The sequence below is a fragment of the Passer domesticus genome, chromosome 9 (assembly GCF_036417665.1).
Source record: "Passer domesticus isolate bPasDom1 chromosome 9, bPasDom1.hap1, whole genome shotgun sequence".
NCBI lineage: Eukaryota > Metazoa > Chordata > Aves > Passeriformes > Passeridae > Passer > Passer domesticus.
In genome coordinates, this window is record NC_087482.1 from 31,663,729 (window position 1) to 31,684,609 (window position 20,881).

General features: G+C 47.9%; 1 long non-coding RNA gene across 1 annotated transcript in view; it reads right to left on the minus strand.

Moving 5' to 3' along the window:
- The window catches only part of LOC135307882 (uncharacterized), a 268,237-nt gene that overhangs the window by 35,854 nt on the left and 211,502 nt on the right, over positions 1–20,881 (minus strand). The window contains exon 11 of the long non-coding RNA XR_010368481.1: positions 14,275–14,343. This is a non-coding gene — a long non-coding RNA (uncharacterized LOC135307882). The remainder of the gene's footprint in view (positions 1–14,274; positions 14,344–20,881) is intronic.

A 20,881-nucleotide genomic window follows, 5' to 3' on the forward strand; every position in this document is an offset into this window, starting at 1 on the left:
AGCTTCCCAACCTCTGCTTTCTGCACTGTGCGCCTTTCTTCAGTTTTTAGCACTCTTTTGTGTGACAAGGGATGATAGGAAGAGACTTTGGTCCAGGCAGCTGTGTAGCCTGCCAGGCCCAAATGGCTTTCCTCATTCCAGCCCTATTGTCATTCTTTTCTCCTGTTTTCTAGTCACTCTTTTCCCTCCCTAAGTCAGAATGTCCTGTTTGCCCCCAGGCAGATCAGGATCAGCAGTGGGGTGGCAAGGACATGGCCTCCATTGTTTGGTGGCTCTTCCCAGCCCCTGTGCTCCTGGGACCTCCTGAGTCAGGGATTTTCTGTCAGGACCTGCCTGGGGGGTGACTCAGCCCAACCCAGGGGTATAGGGCAGATGTAAGAGCTGTGTGTAACCCTGGCAGGTCCCTCCTGATGCCTTCCCCAGGCAGGATGTGGGGCAGGGCACTGCAGGCAGAGGAGCAATGCTGCATGGTCACTTTGAGTAGAAGAAACCACTTGTTTGGGTCCCCTCATCCTCTTCCAGCCACAGCCAGTGCCAGCCCTGAGCCCAAAGGGACAGCTGAGCCTTCCCTGCAAATTGGAGATGCTTGTGCACAGCAGCACAGCCTGCCCATTCAAAACCAAAGGAAGGAAGAGGAAGATATTCATCAGCTCCTAACCAGCTCAGCCCCACCACAGGCTGAGCTGATTGTAAGAACTGATTACTTGCCTCTTTCCCTTCAAGTCCTGGCTTGGCTGTTCCCTCATGCTTCAACATCTCCTCCCAAGTACATCCTCAGCTTGCTCCAGACAAGATGTCAACAAATGCCATCTCCAGGTGGGGACAATGTCCCGAGTTAACAGCTCAACAGATACACCAGACAGCTGTGGGGGTAAGCAGAGGAAGGAGGAGAGGCCCACAGGTGGGGGTGATGCCCTGAAGATTGTGTACTAATTGCAATAAATTAATTGGCAGTCAGGAAAAATCCCATTTTCCTCTCTTTAAACACCCATAAGTGATACTGGGAGTTACTTATTAAAGTAACTGAGAGGACTGGAAAATCTACAGTGTTCCACAACTTGCTGGACTCCAAGGAGAAGAAAGTCAGTAAGAGACTTTACATTTTCAGCATTTTCTTTGTAATTTTCCTTTTTGTTCTACCATAAAAAAAGAATGGAAATGAGATGGCAATTGTTGAACATCATGATCCTTCTGTAGAAAACACTACACTGGGCCTGCAGTAACACAAATTGGGCCTGCAGTGACACAAACCCCAAGAATCAGATTATATAATTTTTCATAAAGTTGGGAGAGCTGGTCTCCAAGGGCAAATACCAAGTCACTTAGCAGCTCTCCTGCCATAATAGCTTTCAGCTTTCCAATAGAATTTTTCCTGGGTTTCTTCCAAAAACTAATAAGACTAAAGCTTCCTGGAACGAGCTCACTCTGTAGAATTTCCCCCACTCACCACTGGACAGCAGATGTGTGTCTGCAGGGCTGAAAGCAGGGGAGGATTTATTCCTTAGCTTAGGTGGTCTGGCCAGAAGTTCCTCCTGGTGCTGCCCCTCCTGGGCCTGCCTGCAGTTGTTTTTTTCCTCAGGCAGCAGTGGCACCCCCAGCCCTGCCTGACCATCCCAGTGATCATCAGTGCACCCTGGCCACCCCTCCATATCACACAGGTCACAGCCACCCCTCCTTAAGGCTGCAGCAGAAGTGCAGCCAGCGGTGCCAGAGGTAGCAGCTTGGATTCCAGAAATCCTCGGTAAATATGGCACTGCCTGCTGCCAGAGTTGGTGGGATCTGGGCACCTCATTCCCCTAAGTCTGGGCAGGAATTGCAGCCCAGGCACTCCCATCCTAACACAGCCAATCCTGTAGGTAGCTGCTCAACTCATCACTGTGATCTGGGGATTAGAAACCAACCATCCACACACAGCATTTGTGCCTGTTCCCTGGAAGACAAGCAGTACGTCAGGGGGTCAAATCCTAAAAGGAAATGCCTTTAGCTTTTCATGTTTCAGTCTCGGTGGCTGCTCAAAGACTTATTGTATCATTAATATCTGCATGGAGCTTATTCTGAGTGGTTTACTGGAAAATTATGACTTGTCAGCAATTAGCATAAAACGAGTAGGAGCTGAAGGCAGAACAGCCCATTATAAAGGACTTTGTAGACAGAGCTCTGACGCTGGTGCTCAAAAGAATATTTAAAGAGTGATTCCTAAACAGCTACAGGTCAAGTAGATATTTTATATAACAGATGCAGGAAAGTCTGATTTACAATTGGAGTCCAAAGAGTTCCTTGCTTTTGAAAACAGCTTTTCTCCTCATCTTATAATTTCTATTTGGAAAAACAAATCCCCCTGCAATGCACATCTGGCTTTTCATTTGACTTCTCCAGAAGGTTCTAGGGAAAGACCACTGAACACAGCTCAGTGTCTGAATACTTCAGGCCCCTCCTGTGTACCTCCTCCTTTAGAAGCCAACTGAAATAAGAGGGATAATTTTAATTTACGCTTCAGGCGTCTGCATAAGCCTTCAGAAAAGGTGTGAAGGTAAATATAATCCTTCAGTCACATTCTCCCTGCTCTGCTTTGGACAGCTGGTGGTTTTGTTTGTTTGTCACATTGGACAAATCAAGAGAAGATGTCAGCACTCTCTGGCAGCTCCCTTTGGGCCATCAGGTGATTCTCCTCCACGGCTGGCAGCGAGCTGGGATCCCATCCTCTCCCATGGTAGGGCTTTACATGCCCTGTGACCAGGCAAGGAGTGGTTCAGCAGCATGAGAGCTTGCTCTCTTCCATGTGAAAACTCAGGATAATTAATCTTGTTACTGTTATATGGGTAGGGATAAGAAAACAGACACAACAGCCCAGGGACAGCCAAAAGACCACGGGTGTCCTTCACCCCATTTGCCATTGCTGAAATCTACTGGCTAAACCTGCTCCTGTTCCACTTCAAAATCCTGCCAAATCTCCAGTGCCAAGAAATCACTGCCTACTTCTTCTGGGATTATGATGCATTCCTTCCTCAGACTTACAAGCCCATTTCCTTCTCAGTGGCAGAGGATTAAATTTCTTTCAGAATCAGCGGAAACACTCTGTGCTCTTACATATAACGTATTAGTATTAGAGCAAATTCATCTCTGATCTCATTCATCATTTGCTTCAGTCCTCTTGGCAGACAATATACCAGTCTTTTAACTGCACAGGCTTCTTACTGTCTCAGAGAAACAGCTTTGGCATCTGGTTCAGCCACTGAACTCCAGCATGACCTGGGTCCTGGATGGACAACAGCACAGGTCCTGAAAAATGACTCAGCTCCATATGGCTTCCTGTTAGTGACCTTTGTCACAAACCTGAGGCTTCCACACTGAAGGTTCATCTGCACCAACCTGCTTACACCAGGGCTCCACATGCTCTTCTGAATGACTTTCCTTCCCACATTTCTCATTGTCTGTGAAGTGGTGCAGAAGTGGATTAAATAAGCTATCATCTCAGTTAGTGATAATGAGAAAATTGAAACAAGCTGTTCCATAAATGTGATCATTATCTAGTAAATTAAATGAGATATTCAAAGTGTCCACCCAGCAGTGGCCAAGGAACTTCTCTTACTCTGCATTTCTTTTATCTGGGAGAAAGAGGAAATTATCACAACCTCCTGCAAACCAGAGACTTCAATGGACTGCCTGTCATTAAAATCATCTGGCTTTCCACACTTGCTGCACTGGACACTGCACAGTAACGGCTGGCTGCTCAAAGACCAAGACATCCAACTCAGGTTGTTGCTGGTGCCAATGGCCTGTTAACAGGGACCCCATTCCTGGTTTGTTTTTTTTGTCTCCTGGAGAGTGGGGCTGGGGACACCATAGGACACCAGGGTGACATAGACACCTGCTGTCATGCACATACTGCCTAGAAATCCACTGCAGATAGTCTGGGATAACTGCAGGGATAACTGGGGTTTGGGAATCTACTGAAGATGATGGGGAAGAGAAACACAAGAAATTTAAATGGCAAATTAGAAACATTATTTTTTTGACAGGTGGATGGAGGAAAGAAGCATACCAGTGCTTTGTACCTGCTTGTTTACTGGGATGTCACTGAAGATGGTGGGCCGGACACAGGAATCAGCCTATCTACTGCTGTCTGTCTTCTGCCTAAATGCCTGAAAGCCTGAACCTCAGGAAATGCAATTAAAAAAGAAAAAAGTGCAGAAATTGGGACTATGTATTTAATCTCTTGTTTTCCTATGCAAAACCTTGATGAAAAGCAAAATAGTTTCCTTTTTTTCACTCCATTTTGCTCTGTGGCTCTGTTGATCGCATCCATGCCAGGCCAGCCTGCTCTCTCAGCCCTGCTGCAGGCACACCCTGCAGTGAGGTTGCTCAAATGTAAGAGATGTGTGAGGGATCCAGCCCCAGAGTGGAGGAATCACCTCACAACGGGACCCATGAACCACAGAATCATCAAGGTTGGAAAAGACCAACCTTGATGATTCAAGCCCAACCCTTGACCCTCTAAACCAAAGGGCCATCACAAAGGGCCCCGTCTGCTCCTTTTGTGAGCACCTCCAGGGATGGTGACTCCACCAGTGCCATGGGTGGCCTGTTCCAATGATTAACCACCCTTTCAGTGAAAACATTCTATCTGATATCCAACCTGAACCTCCCCTGGCACAACTTGAGGCCACTTTCCCTTGTCTTGTGAATGCACAAGTGTCCAGAGAGCTCGTACCCAGCAGTGCTCTGGCCTGCAATCACTGTCAGGTGCTGCCACTGAGGTGCAGCAGCTCTGGGTATTTTGGAGCTTACACAAGAGCCTCAACAAACCACAAACAAGTGACCAAACCAAAAAATGCAGAGCAGGCCCATGGTGTCCCCAGGAAGTCAGAACTGCCTGCAAGGAAGCAGGTCCTGCTGGAGAAGGTGGTGCTGGGCACTTTCCATGAGAGCACTTTGCTCCAGAAAACCCTCTGCTCTCCCTTTCAGGCAGATTATCCTGGACTTGGAGTAAAGACACAGACAAGGAGTATAATGCTAATCCAGAGTCTGAATCCATCTGAGCCAAAGGAAACCTCTGTGGCAGCATCGGAGAGCAGAAGCTGCAAGCTCCAACTGGCCATGGGAGGGCAAACTGCTCCAAGCATTGCTGCACAGTTAACACCAGCACTGCTAACTTTGCTTGCAGTCAGCCTCCCTTCCTGAAAGGCAATCCGGGCCTGCCTTCCAAGGGGTTTTAATTTAATTGCTTGGAAATTTTGGAAGGGCTCTTATTTCAACCAGACAGAAGCTTTGGAAAAGGCAATGAGCAAAGCAGGACACTTTGGGAATGTCATGCCGCTCCCGGGCCAGCACAGGAATTCCTCTTTTCCCCAATGGCACTAACATTAAGGCAGGCCTTCACATAACCCAGTCAAAGCAGGCTGCTAGGAAACTGCTGGAGACAGTTAAAAATAGGGATTGTGCTGATCCAGTGTTAACTCTTAATGGAGAAGGCAGTGATTCCTCGCTGGGGGCAATCACTGCCACTGCTTTTATTCAGCAGTCTCTCCCCGTGCTGCCTTTGATTGTCCCAGCTCTCTCTTGTATTTTCCTTTATAGGCTGTTTTTCTCCTAACACAGCAGAAATCAACTCAGAAGAGCCGTTTTTGTGGCTGGCCTGTTTTCAGTGCATTTTCTGCCCTGCAGCCCTGATGGCAATAAGCATCAATCAACAAGGAGTGGGTACTGGAGCCCATCACCATGGAGAGGAGCAGGGTGTCAGCACAGGACCTGCAGATCACTCTGCCCAGCAGCATCCTCATGTGCCTGCACACACAACTCCACTCCTTATTTCATAGCCTTTTAGCATGGAAAAGCAACAAGCTGGTGTCCTTGCAAATATCTTTACCTCCTTTTATTTATTGTTGAATTTCAAGATGAAGATCAGTTGAGTTTTGTGTGCATGGGCCAATTCCCAAATGCTTTATTTCCTTTTAGTGCTCTGTATTGCCCACATCCTAGCTGGAAAGTGGTGAGGGTCATTAACATCAAGAAAAGGTAAACTTAAGAGCAGAGTGCCAGATCAGCCAGCAAGCTGCTGGCATCTGCAGGCAGTGCCTCTGGCAAGCACTTCTCATGGCTGCATAGGGCCTAGGATGGAGAAAAGCCTCTCTCTCATCCTCAAAAATGAGGAATATTCCCAATACACATCCATCTGCTAGGGAGGAGGCAGGTCATGATCAATGAACAGTGAAACAGTTGGAGTTTAGTTAAAAAATTAGGAAGGAAGTAGACTTGTATCTACTCTCTCGAACAAGCTGTCACTGTGGCACCTGAAAACCCTTGGAGGAAACAAAGGAACTTGCTGTATTTTTCTGTTCCTTGAAGTATCACAGAGCAACTGATGGGCAAAGCTCATTCAAACATCATTGCTCAAATGGATCAGCGTGGAAATGCAGAGGGTTGAAGGCAAAAGGCACAGATTGGAGCCAGGTTTGGACAAGAAGCTTTCCAAGACCAGAGATAAGCAAAGCCAACCTGTGTCTGCCTGACCTGCTACCTGAACAAAACCTGAGCCACGAAAACTTTGAGAACTGCCAAAATGAGCTCCTTATCTACCACCCCCTTATCTACAACCCACACTGTCCATGCAGTAGGAATGTCCAAACAGTCTGGGCTGCAATTTCTCAGTGACCATGCGGATGTGGAGGTGCAAACCTGGTGCCATTTCTCACAGACCTGGCAGCCTTCCCAGTGTTATAAAGAGTTTTGCTTGAGTAAGCACCCAGGAGGGTCCAGCAAGCTCCAGTAAGCACCACCTCTGCTTGGTGAGTGCAGACCTTGCCAGAGCTGGGAAGAGAGGCACTCTTGCAGAGAGGCAGCCTGGTGAGAAGTGAAACACCCTGGCATTCAGGGCAGGAGGGCCAGGAGAAACCAAGCACCGAGCACAAGGGCAGCTGCCTTGTGCTTGAGCTGCTCAGCTCAAATCCATCCTTAAATCCTGACAGCAAGGAGCTCAGGGCCCTGCTAATCCTGTGCTCTCACATCTGCACAGCTCCATTAGGCAGGAGACAGATGCTGTCTCTGCTGTGTATTCAGTGCTGACACCTCCAAGTGGCTTTTGGTCCTTTTTTGGTCTGCCCAGTGCTTGGCTGTGCCTGAAGCCACCCAGCAGCAGCACTTCTGTTTGGTGGTGGAGCCTTGGAGGCTGCACAAAGCACCATCCCCAGCACAGATATGAGGGAAAGCTTTCTGGGACTGAGCTCCCAGCTTACCCACCAAACCATCAGATCACCACCTGGCTGTGAGCACGGCAGGGCCTGGCCATGGCACACAAGCAGATCTCTGCTGTGCTCTGGTTTCCAGGCCCTGGCACTCAGCTGCTCCCAGAGCTGGGCAGGTGAGTTAGAGCATCATCCTCACAGTGACCAGCACAGGTGGGGCTGGCAGCAGGGCCCAGGGGAGCTGTTCCCCTTCACAAAAAGCTTTGCCACAGCTCCTGCAAGGTGAGGGACCAAGCCAGGCAGGATCTTCCCATTCTACTGCTGCTTGAGCAGGAACAGGAGGTTAGGCTGACAGCACCTGATCCCACACCACAGATAAAGAGAATGCTTCCAGATCATTGCACAAATAATAATAGTATTAACAGAATTACAGGAAATCCTTGCATTTCTAACTCCAATTCCAGGTTGAAAAGCAGTGTTACTAGCAGGCACACATGAGCTCAGCTGCTTTGATTAAAGAGCAACTCTCTAATCTCTGCCTGGACTCTGCCCTGGGTTTTAATGCCTGATTAACTCCCCCCTGCCAGGATTATTTTGCATCTTTGCATATTTTGGAGCTCTTCATTTTAGTTTATTGCTACAGACAAGGAGCTGTTTGAAACAACTTTCATTTGCACTGGCAATATAACTCACTGTGTGTGAGTTTGTGGCTGAGTGGTGGCTGGAGCACAGTTCAAGGGACTTTTAGGGCAATCTGCTTCTTCTCAGGGAGCAAACCCAGGACAGCACATGCTCAGCATGAAGGAGGGTATCACTGTGTGTCTTAGCCCTCTGGGAAACACCACATGTCACTGCCAGAAAATCAGCAAGTTACCACCAGTTTCAGAAGTGGCTGGAAGATTGACTCCCTCTCCTGAGAATATTGAGGCCTTTCATAAAAAAATAATGAAATAGATTTTAGGCTTTTCATTTTCCTGCACAAGTCGAAAGTGCTGCAGAAAACACAAAATTTATCATAGCAATTATTTAGGCATCAAATTTTAAAATCGCTTCTAAGAAAAAAAAAAAAAAAAAATCAAAACTGTCAAGAAAGGGTTTGAGCCAAGAAGGTTTTCTGTGAGGAGTGCCTAATGCTTTAGGTGTCTATTGCTTCCACAGCCTTCTCCAGTTCTCCTGTCTTCTATGTATTGCCAAATACCACCCTTGAGGATGTAATTTGTTGTGCAGCAAAGGCATTTCAACACAGAATATACAGATGGGCAGGGTGGGATGGGGAAGGGGGAAAGAGAGTGGGGTTCAGCCACTGCCTCAAGACCAAAGAAGCAAAAAGAATATTTTCACAACAGTGCCCTTAAAGGAGAAAAAACCTGTCCCTGTTAAATCAGGTAACTGGGTGACACCAGAGTTGATGGAACGTAAAGTCCTGAAGGATAACCATGCTTTGGGGTGGCAGGGTTGAAAACTTCCTGCAACAGCTCAGTGAGTAACAGCACAGTGAAACAAAGAGCATATCAGGTGATTCATGCACAGCTCTGCAGGTGCCCACCACGCTGCAGCCACCAGAAAAGGCTCACTCATGTGTTAAGGCAATTCTGCCCACAGGCTGTCCTAAGCCTTCAGCATTTTTTCCTTCCTTCCTTTGTTTTTCCACGCATCCAATTATTGAGGATGTTCATAGAGAAATAGGATTTCTGATCTCTGGAAGCCCATCTGCTCCCCTGTTTATTTCCTGAAGTTGTCACAGTCATCTCATAATGAATTCCAGTGTCACAACCACACTGAGGGCTCTTCCCATGGGGAACACACAGGAAAATCACCCTGCTGGAGAAAACAGGCCCACAGTACCCAAAGGACCCCAAAGACACAGGAGAGAGCAGAAGGTAGCCCCATGTTTCATGAGGCTCCCACCAATGAAGAAAAATCTGGGAGACATGGTTTGCTACAGCCACACATCCCAGCAGGCTGGAAACCTTGAGAACCTGCTCTGCAGAGTGCTGCTGGGACACTGCATGCCCCCAGTCCACCAGAGCTGCCCTCCCACTGGGTCACTGCTTGGCCCAAGGAGTTGCTCTGGTTTGGTGCTGATGTAACCAGTCCTGACTGGCCAAAGAAGGCCACAGAAACTGGCTGAAGGGATAAATCTGGCCACGGGTTTTCAGAAGCTCAAGACCTTTGAGGTGGCTCTACCCAAGCCCTCCTTTGCTGTGAGAACATCACCACAACTGCCTCCTGCTCCTGAGCAATGAACTGCTGGAACAAAGAGCTACCTCAAATAAAAGGATTAAAACAAACTCCTCTCCCACTCATGACTGGAAGATAAGTCCTTCCTTTTAGGCTTGGTTTTAGTGAGCCTTCCACACTTCTGTGAACTCAGTACAATCTTCTCCAGATGTCTTTCTTCCCATCAGCTCTGGGGCCTGGTTCTGCACCCACGTTCTGCTCCTCTGAGGAGTCTCCAACTGGTTTCTCAGGCAGCTGGGTTCCTTGTCAGGCTGTCCCTGCCTCCCTGCCCCATTAGGCTCAGTGCCCCATGGCCAACTCAGATGTTTGTCCCAAAGAGCAGGCTCAGGAGGGCAGATCTTTCTGCCTTTCAGGGCCAGTCCTAGGGCAGGAGCACATCCCACCAGGACAGAATCCCAGCTGGACACAGAGCAGACTACACACACCATCCAATTGCTGGAAGAGCCAAATTTCCCAGGGGAATTAGCTGTACCACTGGTGCACATGCTGTGTGGGGGGCAGACTCAGAAGAGCAGACAAAGCAATACTGCCCAGGTCTGTGCACAAACCCTCAAATGAGCCAGCCCACATCTGGCTTCCACCCTTTCTGCACTCCCCTTTCCTGCCTGCTGCATGCCTTGAATGTCTGTGCAGATTTTGCAAGGTTACCAGCAAGTAAGACAGGGCTTTGCTCTCAAGCTCAGCACTTGGCTACCCCAGCTCCAGGGAGGAGCAGGGGTTTGTCCTCAGCTCGAGTGGATCTGCCCACTCTGTCCCACCTGCACTTGCAGCAGGAACACCTTTGTGGCAGATGAGCTCTCCCTTTTTGAATGCTCCCAGAGGGACTGTAGCCAGCCCAGGAGCACAGGCAGACTGGAGCATTCAAACACCATGGAAAACACACAGGCTATGCCATCTTGTCCCGAGGATTCACACAGCAGGGATGACATCTCACATTTCAGTTTTGCTTTCCACAAGCATGGTGAATCAATAGGACTTACTGAATTAACCCAGGAAGAGATGCAGTTCAGGTTTCCTTACAGGATGCACGTATTGCTCAACTGAGCTGCCTTTGGAGGGACCCACATGATGGAAGAAGCACAGTAGGCTGTCCTAAGTGTAATTATCTGGGGATAATTTGCTGTCCAAAATACCAGCTGAAGACATGATGCTACACAGGAGAAAGAACATAATCAGGGCTCCTCGTGATCCCAACTGGCAGGATGAGCATGTGCAGCGTGGGAGAGCAAACAGACAGTGGGAGAGCAAAGTGGAGAAAATAAGGCAAATGTATGAGAGGCAGATGAGTATCATCAGTTTAACCAGCAGAACACCATCAGCTCTGATGGGCTTTGGGTCAGTTAAGAGGTGGTAAAACAAAACAACAAATGAGTTTGCTTTCTTTCTTTCTTTGGTCTCTTTCTAGGCAGCATTGGTAAATTCAATTCCAGCTCGTGCTGGAATACACGTGGCTTCCTTTTCATTTGTGACTTTCCTTAGTTCGAGATTATACATCTCATTTCTCCACTTTTCCAGAACAAAGACAGCACTGTTTTGTTACTGTACAGCTACTTAGTCACTGCTGAACCAAGCCAGAAAACCTGGTATGTCAGAAAAAGCATGAATAAAGGATTTGATTAGGGCAAAGGGAAGAGGGAAAGGGGAATGGATATGAGATTTTTCTTGTTGCTGCACTCAGTTATTAGAAGCAGTGGGGACAATGGTCTTGCATTTGAAAAGTTTACAATAAAGCCTTTAATAAACAAATTCTTGGCTGATATACTTTATAGAAATTTAGGGACTTTGGTGGTATGAAGGAGTTTTACACTTGCTAAGCGCAGCTCCTAAGAGGGACTGTTTCCTATTTTCTAATAAAAGACCATTCACAAATCTATAACCATGACAAAAATGGTCCTGTTCAGCTGCTGAGGACTCACTGCCTGTGATTCTCAGCAGGGCTCCGAGGCAGAAAACACAGGATTTTTGGCCTTTTATTCCTACAGGCTGCATCGCTACTCACTTCAAGTAGAGAGCTTTCCAAATAGGAGCTGACCCATTTCTGCCTGTGGCATTGAGGGCACCTCTTCCACTAATCTCGTGTGTCAGCATGGTGCAGTTGGTAATATTTGTCTCTGGGACAGCAGGTTAGGGATTTACTGAGTCCCACACATCATGTCCTTTAATTCAGTGTCAGCCAAGGATAAGCCAAGGACCTAGGGCAAGGCGTGATCCATTACAATTTCATGCTGGGTGGGTGCTGTATTGTTAGAAACACAGCTCCAGCTTCCAGATGAGAAGCCAAGCCTGAACTGCCACCTGGCTGTACGTGCTCCAGGTTTGGGGAGAACAGCATATTCACATTTTCTCCCTTCTGTTGCTCAACACAACCATGTGGCCAAAACTAATGGCGATTTTTAAATTAATGAAATAAATACGTGGCTATAAAATCAGAAACAGCACAGTTGCAAAAGGGAAAACAGACAGAAAGAAATACATTTCCCTCAGTAAAGCTGAGGTTTCCATCACAGGGCCGTGGAGGGCTGGGCAGAGGAGGATGGGCAGTGACATTTCCACTGCAGAGATCGCTCCGCGCTCTGCCCCTGGCGCTGCCTCCCTCCCTGCTCAGGGACACCTCCACCACGGACATCTTTCTGGTTGGCTCCCACTGCAAATGGCAGCGTGGGGACTGACCTTTCATGGGGTGGCAGCTGCTGAGCACACGTGTGGCACTGCCTGTCCCCTCCCTGACACCAGAGCCCAGCACTTGGGCTTTGGGCGATTGCAGCTCTTGGCCGCAGCTTTGGACCTGGACCTCTTCACATCCTGCAGGCTCTGGGTGCAGAAAGGAAAGTGGGAGCAGATCTGCCAACACTCTAAAAAACTCCAGTGCCATTTCTATGCCAGCAACATCCTCCAGCTTCTGTGAAAGTGGTCTGGAAGGGTATCTGGTGTTAATAAACCCACATCTTTTCACAGTAAAACACAGCGAGCCTCTGGGGCTCATGTTAGGACTACAAAGCTTGTTTGTATACTGGAAGGCCACAAAGAATTATCCATCTGACTTCCTGTACATCCCAGCCTATTCATTTTCATGCAGTTGCCCTGTATTAAGCTTAATTACCCCAACATTAAGATTAATGGCTTCTGTTGATTAGCCTATCTCAAAAGGGGGACTATTAGAGTGTTTGAGACAAAGCAGCCTCTGCTGTGGGTGATTTGTCCCCAAGGCTTGCTGTCCCCGTTGCCAAAAACACAAGCCCTGTTGAATTTTCTCTGCTTCTTTTCACCAGCCAGGGATGCACGCCCTGATTTGCCTCCCAAGACTAAGGAGCCCTTCCATACCTGGTGCTTTCTCTCTGTGCAGGTACTTGGGCACAGAAGTCAAATTGCTGCTCACTTGTCTCTGCCTCACTAAACAGGTCTCTCACCCTTGACGTCTCTTTTCTCTAGCTCTTCTCTCTTTTTGTGGCTCTGTGCTGTGCCTCGCCTGTTTTTTCAGACAAGCTGGTGAAAGCCCAGGGCCAGGGCTGCACCTGTGACTCTCTGAACCTTGGGATGCTGCAGCCTTTAGCATCAGCACCAATAGCAGCACGTTTGCCAAATGAATCCACCTCCCACCAAGGTGGGTTAAAATAAAATTGAGGCTGATGAAAAAAAAAAAAAACCAAACCAAAAACCCCAAAAATCAACTGGATTCTCTTTGCTCCTGTTATTCAGGAACTTGGGAAGCCTTTCTATAAAGCAACACAAGCATTTTGCTTTAGCTGCAGCCACTTTGGGCTATTAGCAAGGAAAGATCTTTACACAGTTCAGAAACTGCTTCCAGCATCACTCCTGAACCAGAATCAGTACTTTGCAGCCTAGCAGATAAGTGCAGATGCTAAATTCCTATGGGGTGTTTTGGAAATTATTTCTGAAATTATTTTAATCCACTTACATTTTTCAGTGATCATTAATGGGTACAATTTGGTACAGCTTTTAGTGTGCAGTGAGGCAGCCATGGGATGGACTATGAACAGTCACATTGTCATGCACTCAGCTGCTGCAGTGGAAATGAAATCACTCCCTCCTCTCCTTGCTTCTGGACACAGAAGAAGATCTAAGTCTCCATGGGGCTTTTTTGGCCTTCTGTCCAAAAACAACTAAATCTTCAGTGGGTGAAAAAAGCTTCACCTAGGAGATGTGATCTTCCTCACTAGAGACTGCCAGCACAGACAGTTTGTCCTGGGAGCTATCACAGAGGAGATACCCGAGCACAGGCCAGAGAGGAAAATGCATTTTGAGCCTTGCTTTGTCCCTTCTCTTCCCTGCTGCCTTGTGCCAAGACTAAAAAGTCAGTTTTAGATGGGATGAAGAGGAAAACATCACCAGTGTCTTTTCTCTGCCATAATCCTTCCCTTCCCTTCCCTTCCCTTCCCTTCCCTTCCCTTCCCTTCCCTTCCCTTCCCTTCCCTTCCCTTCCCTTCCCTTCCCTTCCCTTCCCTTCCCTTCCCTTCCCTTCCCTTCCCTTCCCTTCCCTTCCCTTCCCTTCCCTTCCCTTCCCCTGAGCTCACCCTGGTGCCAAGCAGTCACACAGGTCACACTACAGCTGGAGAGATTCCCTACACACCAGATGTGTTTGAACTGAGGATATTTAGGAAATGCAAATGACCATATGAGAACAGACATGCCCCAAAAGTAGCCCTGGGTTTTGGGCATTTGTGTAAGCAGAGATCCTATATGTCTTTCCACTTGTACCAAACCCCCTAATGTTTCTTTGCTCAGATCTCATCCCCTTTCTGTCGTTAATATTCCTGTTCAGCAGGACTTCATGCCCTGAAAGACTCAGACAGACTCAGAAAGACTCAGAAAGACTCAGAAAGACTCTTCTTACTCTAGTTTTCAGCTGCTGCCAGCTACTTCCCTCTTCAGACCAAGATGAGCACCAAGTCAGTCAAGGTCACTGCAACGGCAAAAGAAACACATTTCAACTGGTGAGCTTGCAAACACCTTGAAAGCGTGGAGAAAGTAAGGCAGGGAGTCTTCCTGCAGGCTTTCCTACAGTTGTGGTACTTGAGCCTGCCCAGCAAAGCCTCCTCAAGTTCACTCCAGCCATGAGCTAGTTGGGACCAAGTTTAATACAATCCCTAACAGAAGGACTGTGAAAGCAAACTAGCCTCAAGCCTCAATAAATTCCTTGTTTAACTATTAATTTGTTTAACTCTACCTGAAGGATGAGATTGCCTGCACCAGACAATCTCCTTCCCTTATCACTTAATACTATTGCATTTTAATGTCAAAATAATATGACAGTGGTGCTATGCTCCCTTCAGGACATGGTTCACAGCACATAAACGGGCCAATGCTTGCTGGTGGCTATCACCACCACTCCTCTGGGCTATTTATACCAAAAAGTTGCTGGGAAAAATTTCAACAAGAGGAAGTAGCCTCCCTGATTTTGTTTCTATCCAACCAAAATGGTGCTGTGCATATAAAAATCAGGGAGCAAAAGCAGCATCCCTGGATGTTTTTGCAAGTGCAGACTGCCCAGAGCTGTGGCCCAAAAAGTTCACTGGGGGCAGAGACTGTGATGTGTTTCTTGCTCTCCTGCAATGTCCTGACTCTTTTCCACTCAGTTCGTCAAGAGCATCTGCAAGGCTCCACAAATTAACATTTGTGAAACCTTTTGAGATCTTGAGATAGGAGTGGCTATAAAATCCCCCAGAACTATTGATGTGTTTTATTATTTATTAACTCGGCTGTCGTCCACTTAGTCCAGAGCTCCTGCAGTATTTTGAACAACAAAGAGAACCACCATGCCTGGGCAGGGGCTTGAGTTCTGCAGCAAAGTGAGCCCTGTGGGCTTCAGAAGGCCATTTTCATGGGCAGATTTGAGTGGGACAAAGCCAGCAGGGGAAAGCAAAGCGGAGAGAAAACGCCTCCTGAGATGCCAGCCTCCTGCAGCAATGTGGGGGCTTTTGGAAGTGTCTGGTGGATGAGGCAGGGTGTCACTCAGAGGTGACAGGCTCTGCTCTGTGGCTGTGTCACAGGGTGCAGCCTTCACGCAGCCCCACATCCAGGCTCAGAGCAGCAGGGAGAGGCTTGTCCCAGCTGGGAGAGGTCGGTGGGTCAGGAGGGCAGAGCAGCACCCACGACCCCTCTGGCCACAGGCTGGACCTTCCCCAGCAGGGGAGCCTGCATCCAAGCGGGGCTGCTTTTCTCTGCATTGTGTCTGTAATCGAAGCACAAAAGCCGTTCGTTTAAGTGGGTTTAAATGGTTAAAGGCACTTGTTCCTCTGAAAAGAGAATGAAATTGCTATTGACACCTCTATAAAAGAGAGGCTTTTCAGGCTCACTAGGAAAGCAGCATACGAGGAGTCTTCCTCACTTTGTTGGCTGCAATTAGATCTGCAGCCTCCTCCTTTGCTCTTGTATTAGGAATAGGTACCGGTATCTTCAAAGGATGGGAAACTTAATGGCCTCATTGGCAGTTTGATGAATAATTCATGATTCTGCATTAATCGAGAAGTTAACTAAGGTCTGGAGAGACATAATCTTTAATGCAGAAAAGCATCTTTGGGCAGTCACACTGGGTGCTGGGTGAGGGATACACAGGGTGACCTGCACGTAGAGTTGATCTGCGTGCCTCAGAGAGCACAGATGGACGGGCACTGCAACGCTGCCCTCGCTCAGTGCCATACACTGGGGGGCTTTTCAAATGAAGGTAGAGACCTCCAGGTACATCAGGCTTCCTTCACTCACCCAACTGCAGGCTCAGGACAGGAGCCCGTGTGTGTGTGTGACCCCACCAGGGCACCCCAGCAGGGCTCAGAGCAGTGGCTGGGCTCTGGCTCCACTGCAGGTGGTCACTGAGCAGCACCAGGTTGTCCTTTGGCTCAGAGAAGCTCTGTCCCCTCTTTGGCATGGCCAACAAGGCCATGGTGCCCTACAGGGAGTCACACCAGCTCTGTGCAGTGGCACATGCCATGGGAGGACGGCCACCTCCATCCCTGCTCCATGGTGGGGGTTGGCAGTTTTAGCCAGCACCATGGGTGTTTTGCTGGGTTCCTCTTTAAAAGCAAAGCTGTTCCCTTGCTGGGCTTTCTGCAGTGCCTCCCACAAGAGCCCGTCACTGCTGTGCTGGAATACAAATAAATAATATTGCACATGACTCACTGGTTGTACTTGTGAAACATGAGGAAAGAAGGTAACAGCCAAACCTGTTTAAACACATTGGCCTGAGTGACGTTTTTAAGAAAACAAAGGCAGCGCTGTGCCCATTGGAGCCTCCTCAGAGCAATGCTAAACGTGCCATTGAAAATATCATCTGTTCAGATTCAGTTCAGATTTAATCATCCTCCATTCACCCTTCCCAAAAATAAAATGAAAAAAAAAAAAAAGGAAAAAAGAAATCTTTCTGGCTGAAACATTTGGTTCTTGCTCAAGAATCTGGTCTGAATTTTATAAAGGTTTCCTGGAAGCAGAGATCAAGGGGCTGGTTTGAGGCTCAGAAAAAGCCCTCTGGCAGGATGAAGAAGAGAAAACTGCCAGAGACTGAGACTGATACTTTGTCATTAACTTATTGGGAACACTGCACAGGACTGTTCCTGCTAATTAAAACCAGTGGTGACCAAAGCTCATTTGCAGAGATTGGGTTTGGGCCAAGCGTTTGTGTGTGGATGAGGAAATGAGATCATAAAAGTCACGACTGGGCTCCAAGCTCAGGGTGTGTAATTGCCTCTCACACCTTGCTTCCCAGCCCCTCCAAATACCCCTTTTTCTAATAAAAGTGGTAGTGGAGCTACTCACATCTATTTTGAGCTATTGGACCACAGAAAAGGACCAAGAAAATCCCTGCGCTGGGGCTGTCCCCTGTACGAGTGGATTAAAACTGCTCTGAGGTTGGCTCCCCTCCAGCTGAATGTGGCTTCTCTACTTATGACTTTTACACGCAGGATTTCTCCTCAGGTAAAAATCTGTGCCGCTGTGAGTTTAGCCAGAAGCACAGTGAGATCCATAGGAGCTGCCAGAGCTAGGCTTGGTTCACAGTTCAGAGAAGAGCAGCCCTTCCGTGCTGGGCACGGATCCATGAGGACGGCTGAAATCCTGGTGTGTGACACCCATCTTGGAGATGGGCTCCCCATGACCACCACCAACCCCATGGGTGGACAAGGGGCAGAGGCCCTGATGGTGTTTCCCCCAAAATCTGAACTTGTCACACTCTTTCATCCATGAGGTAGGTAGGGCTGGTGGGCTGATGTGAGCAACGCCGCAGAACTGCTGCCTACTTAAATATATATATACACAGGGGAGGAAAATACGCACTGCCTTCAGCAGATACTGTGATCTAAGTCACAATACACCCACGGGCATGTCCACCTCCGTAAATGTTCCGTCACAAGTGTCCCCTCACAACCACACCACTGGGTTAGAGCAGTAAAATCACGTCGCATCTCTCCTACCCCACAATAAGCAACACATCCACACGCTGAGGCTGCCCCAAAGGCTGAGGTTTCATTACACCAGTGTAGTTTTGCTGGGAAGTTTCTGAGCCATGAGCTAACATGCCACGACTTTTCCTCCAGGAGTAATGCAGGGCCTGTTTGGCACCCGCAGCCAGACCCAAATCTCTGCTGATAAAAGGTGTCCAACAGAAAGAACAGGAATATCAAACCAGCGATTAAGACAACTCATCTCCTCTAATGGCATGTCTTCTCATTTGTTTTCTTCTGAGAGGAGAGAATCAAAGCCTGAATTAACTAATTTCCTCCAGTTGTACACCATCTAATTGTACTGGCTGTGTATCCCCAGCTCACTCCATCCATCTGACAGCCATTACTCCTAATGTGCCTGAAAAGATGGTTTGTACATGGGGAGTCCTGTCTCTTTTCCCAAGGAAACTAGCACTCTTTTGAAAGAACTATTCTTTGCCATTGCAGCCTGATTTCATGGCTCTTTCTCCCAGAAAACACAATGTTAAAGAAAATCAAGCAGCAAATATTGTCTCTGAATACTTGGGATTGCACAAGGTCACATTATTTTCAAAGATCCAGCATGCCCCCAAAATGGCATCAGCAACAAGCATCACACAGCACAGCAGTGGGGAGATGGGGGAAATGAATGAATCCCACTGTGAAAGTGGTGTGTAGAGAAATGGGGCTGAAAATGATGGTGCTGAAATCTCCCACAGTGGGAAAGGATGGGCAAGATTGAAGGGAAGGATGGAAGAGGACAGGCAAAGGTTCCAACATCAACCCACCAAAGAATGTCTCCCGGACCTGCTCTGTCTGAGGTGTCCCACCTTTGGTGTTGGATCTAACTACCCAAAGGAAGAGGGGGAAAGGTGTTCAGGACAGGCACTTCTAGGCTGGCACCTGCCTTGCCCTACTTGCACCAGAGCCAGGGAGCCATCCCTGCTCTTCCCCCTCCAAAACACAGCAATGAAGAGAAAGCACCCATGGCAAGGGACTCTGGGAGACACAATAAGGAAAAAGTGTGAAGGCACAGACAAAACAGTCCTTGTGCTTTATCTCCCAACTTCAGACTGCCCTGCCAGAAGAAACACAGTTATCTCCTCCTCCTCTTCCGCTACCTCTCACAGCTCTTGTGATGCAGGGGAAAAGTCTCCAGCACTTCTGAAGCCCTCAGTGTGAGCACTTCTCCCAAGAAGCCTTGTATAACCTCCTCTGGCTCTCCACATGGCTCTGTCACCATCCTGGGTTCCACACATCCCCTCCATGTGCTCCAGGCTTGCTGCTTTCTAGCCCATGCTTTACTGGTTTATTTTCATCTGCTCACTTCCTGGGCTGACTGGGCAGAGTTTTATTTTGTTGTTGTTCCTGGATCTGATTAAATAGAAGCAAGCCCTCTCCAAGTGTTTCTTGCAAACTCAGACAGGATTGATACTCTCAGACCCCTGGTTCCTGCTAATGAGAAGTGGAAGAAGCAGGAGTGGGCAGTGCTCCTCCAGAGTCACCCTTCTCCCTGTCCAAGGGCTCCCTCCCTGCCTTCATCAGGCACATCACAGAGGTGAGGAAGACTCCTTGCTTAGCACCCAGGGACTCCAGTGTACTCAAGTCTGCAGCTGAAACACATCAGTTTCTTCCATCCTTACGTTAAATGGCTCTCCTCACCTCGTCACAGCCTGAGCTGGAGGAGACCCTTGGGATGAAATGGGGCTGCAGGAAGCACTGCTGCTTTGCAGGGAGGTGTGAAAACTACTCAGCTTCCAGCACCTCTGAAAAGCTGAGAGTGTTTTACAGAGCTTTTGCTTTAACTAGAGATTAGATGGACTTCAGTTGTTTTGCCTGAGTGCCTCGGTGCACCAGTACCTGGGAATGAGCAGTGGCAGGACAATGGGAACAAACCACTTGTATAGATTGTTCCTATGTTTAGTGCCCACAAAGGAGTCAAGAGCACGAAATTCTGCTTCTGCTGACTTGCTAAATAACCACAGGCCATATTGTGAAAGCAGACAGTTTCATGAAATGAAGACAACTTTTCCATGTGTTTTACAGGATGACTGACCCTGAGGGCCTTCAACATCCTCTGTTTCATTTCAGGTACTTCTTCAAATGACTGCTTTTTACTGCCATGGCCACTGTGTGCGTCCTGCCCGGCAGGCACTTCACCAGATGACTGTGGCAGAAAATGAAGTTGTCTGTGGGGAAAGCCCTGGACATCCTTTTGATCACAACATTCAGCAGCTGATGAGGAAAGCCTGTAACTGAAACTCTCAAACAAGCATGGTGGAGCACCTGAGGCTTCCATAAAACCCTGTGCAAGTTTCACTACTTTTTTTTTTTTTAAGATTTGATCTTTCTTAATACTACTCAAAGGCCACTGGCAGGCAGTAGAGGTAGGACAGCCCTGATGACAGAGGATCCCTGACAAGCAGCTGCTCTTTGCAGTGTCCATCCCCTGTGCTAATCTCAGGATACCAGGCACCAGTGTAGATCCAAGCTATGACATCTGAGAGTTCTCCCCACGAACAGTGAGGTGTATAACCCAGATCATTGCAGAGTCAAGCCAAGGCTTAAGAAATTCTCATTACTGCAATTTCCAGTCACATTTTGCCGTGTGACTCATTCAGGGTCACATGGTAAGTACAGGAAAGACCTAAAATAGGTCGAGGTGCCCTGACCCTCAGGGGCAGGTGTGAACTACTCAACCATGTCTGTCAGATTGGGCGAGGAAAGTGCAGAGCTCTGGAATTATGACAAGGTTTCACAACCTTCCATCTCAGAGCTTGGAGAAAGAAAGTGACATTACAAGTGATTTAAAAGAAGAAAAGAAAAGAACCCCTCCCAGCACTAGTGACAAGATTACCTGCTGACAAAAAGAAAGGTACTGAGAAATAGTCTGCACAGGTGGCTCTAAAAATTATGAGGCAGGAAAAGGAAAGAGGAAATGTAATTGAAAGAATAGCCTCTCTCATACTAATGCCTTTCTTGACAATTGAACCAGTGATTTTAAAGATGACTAAAATAATATTTACATTC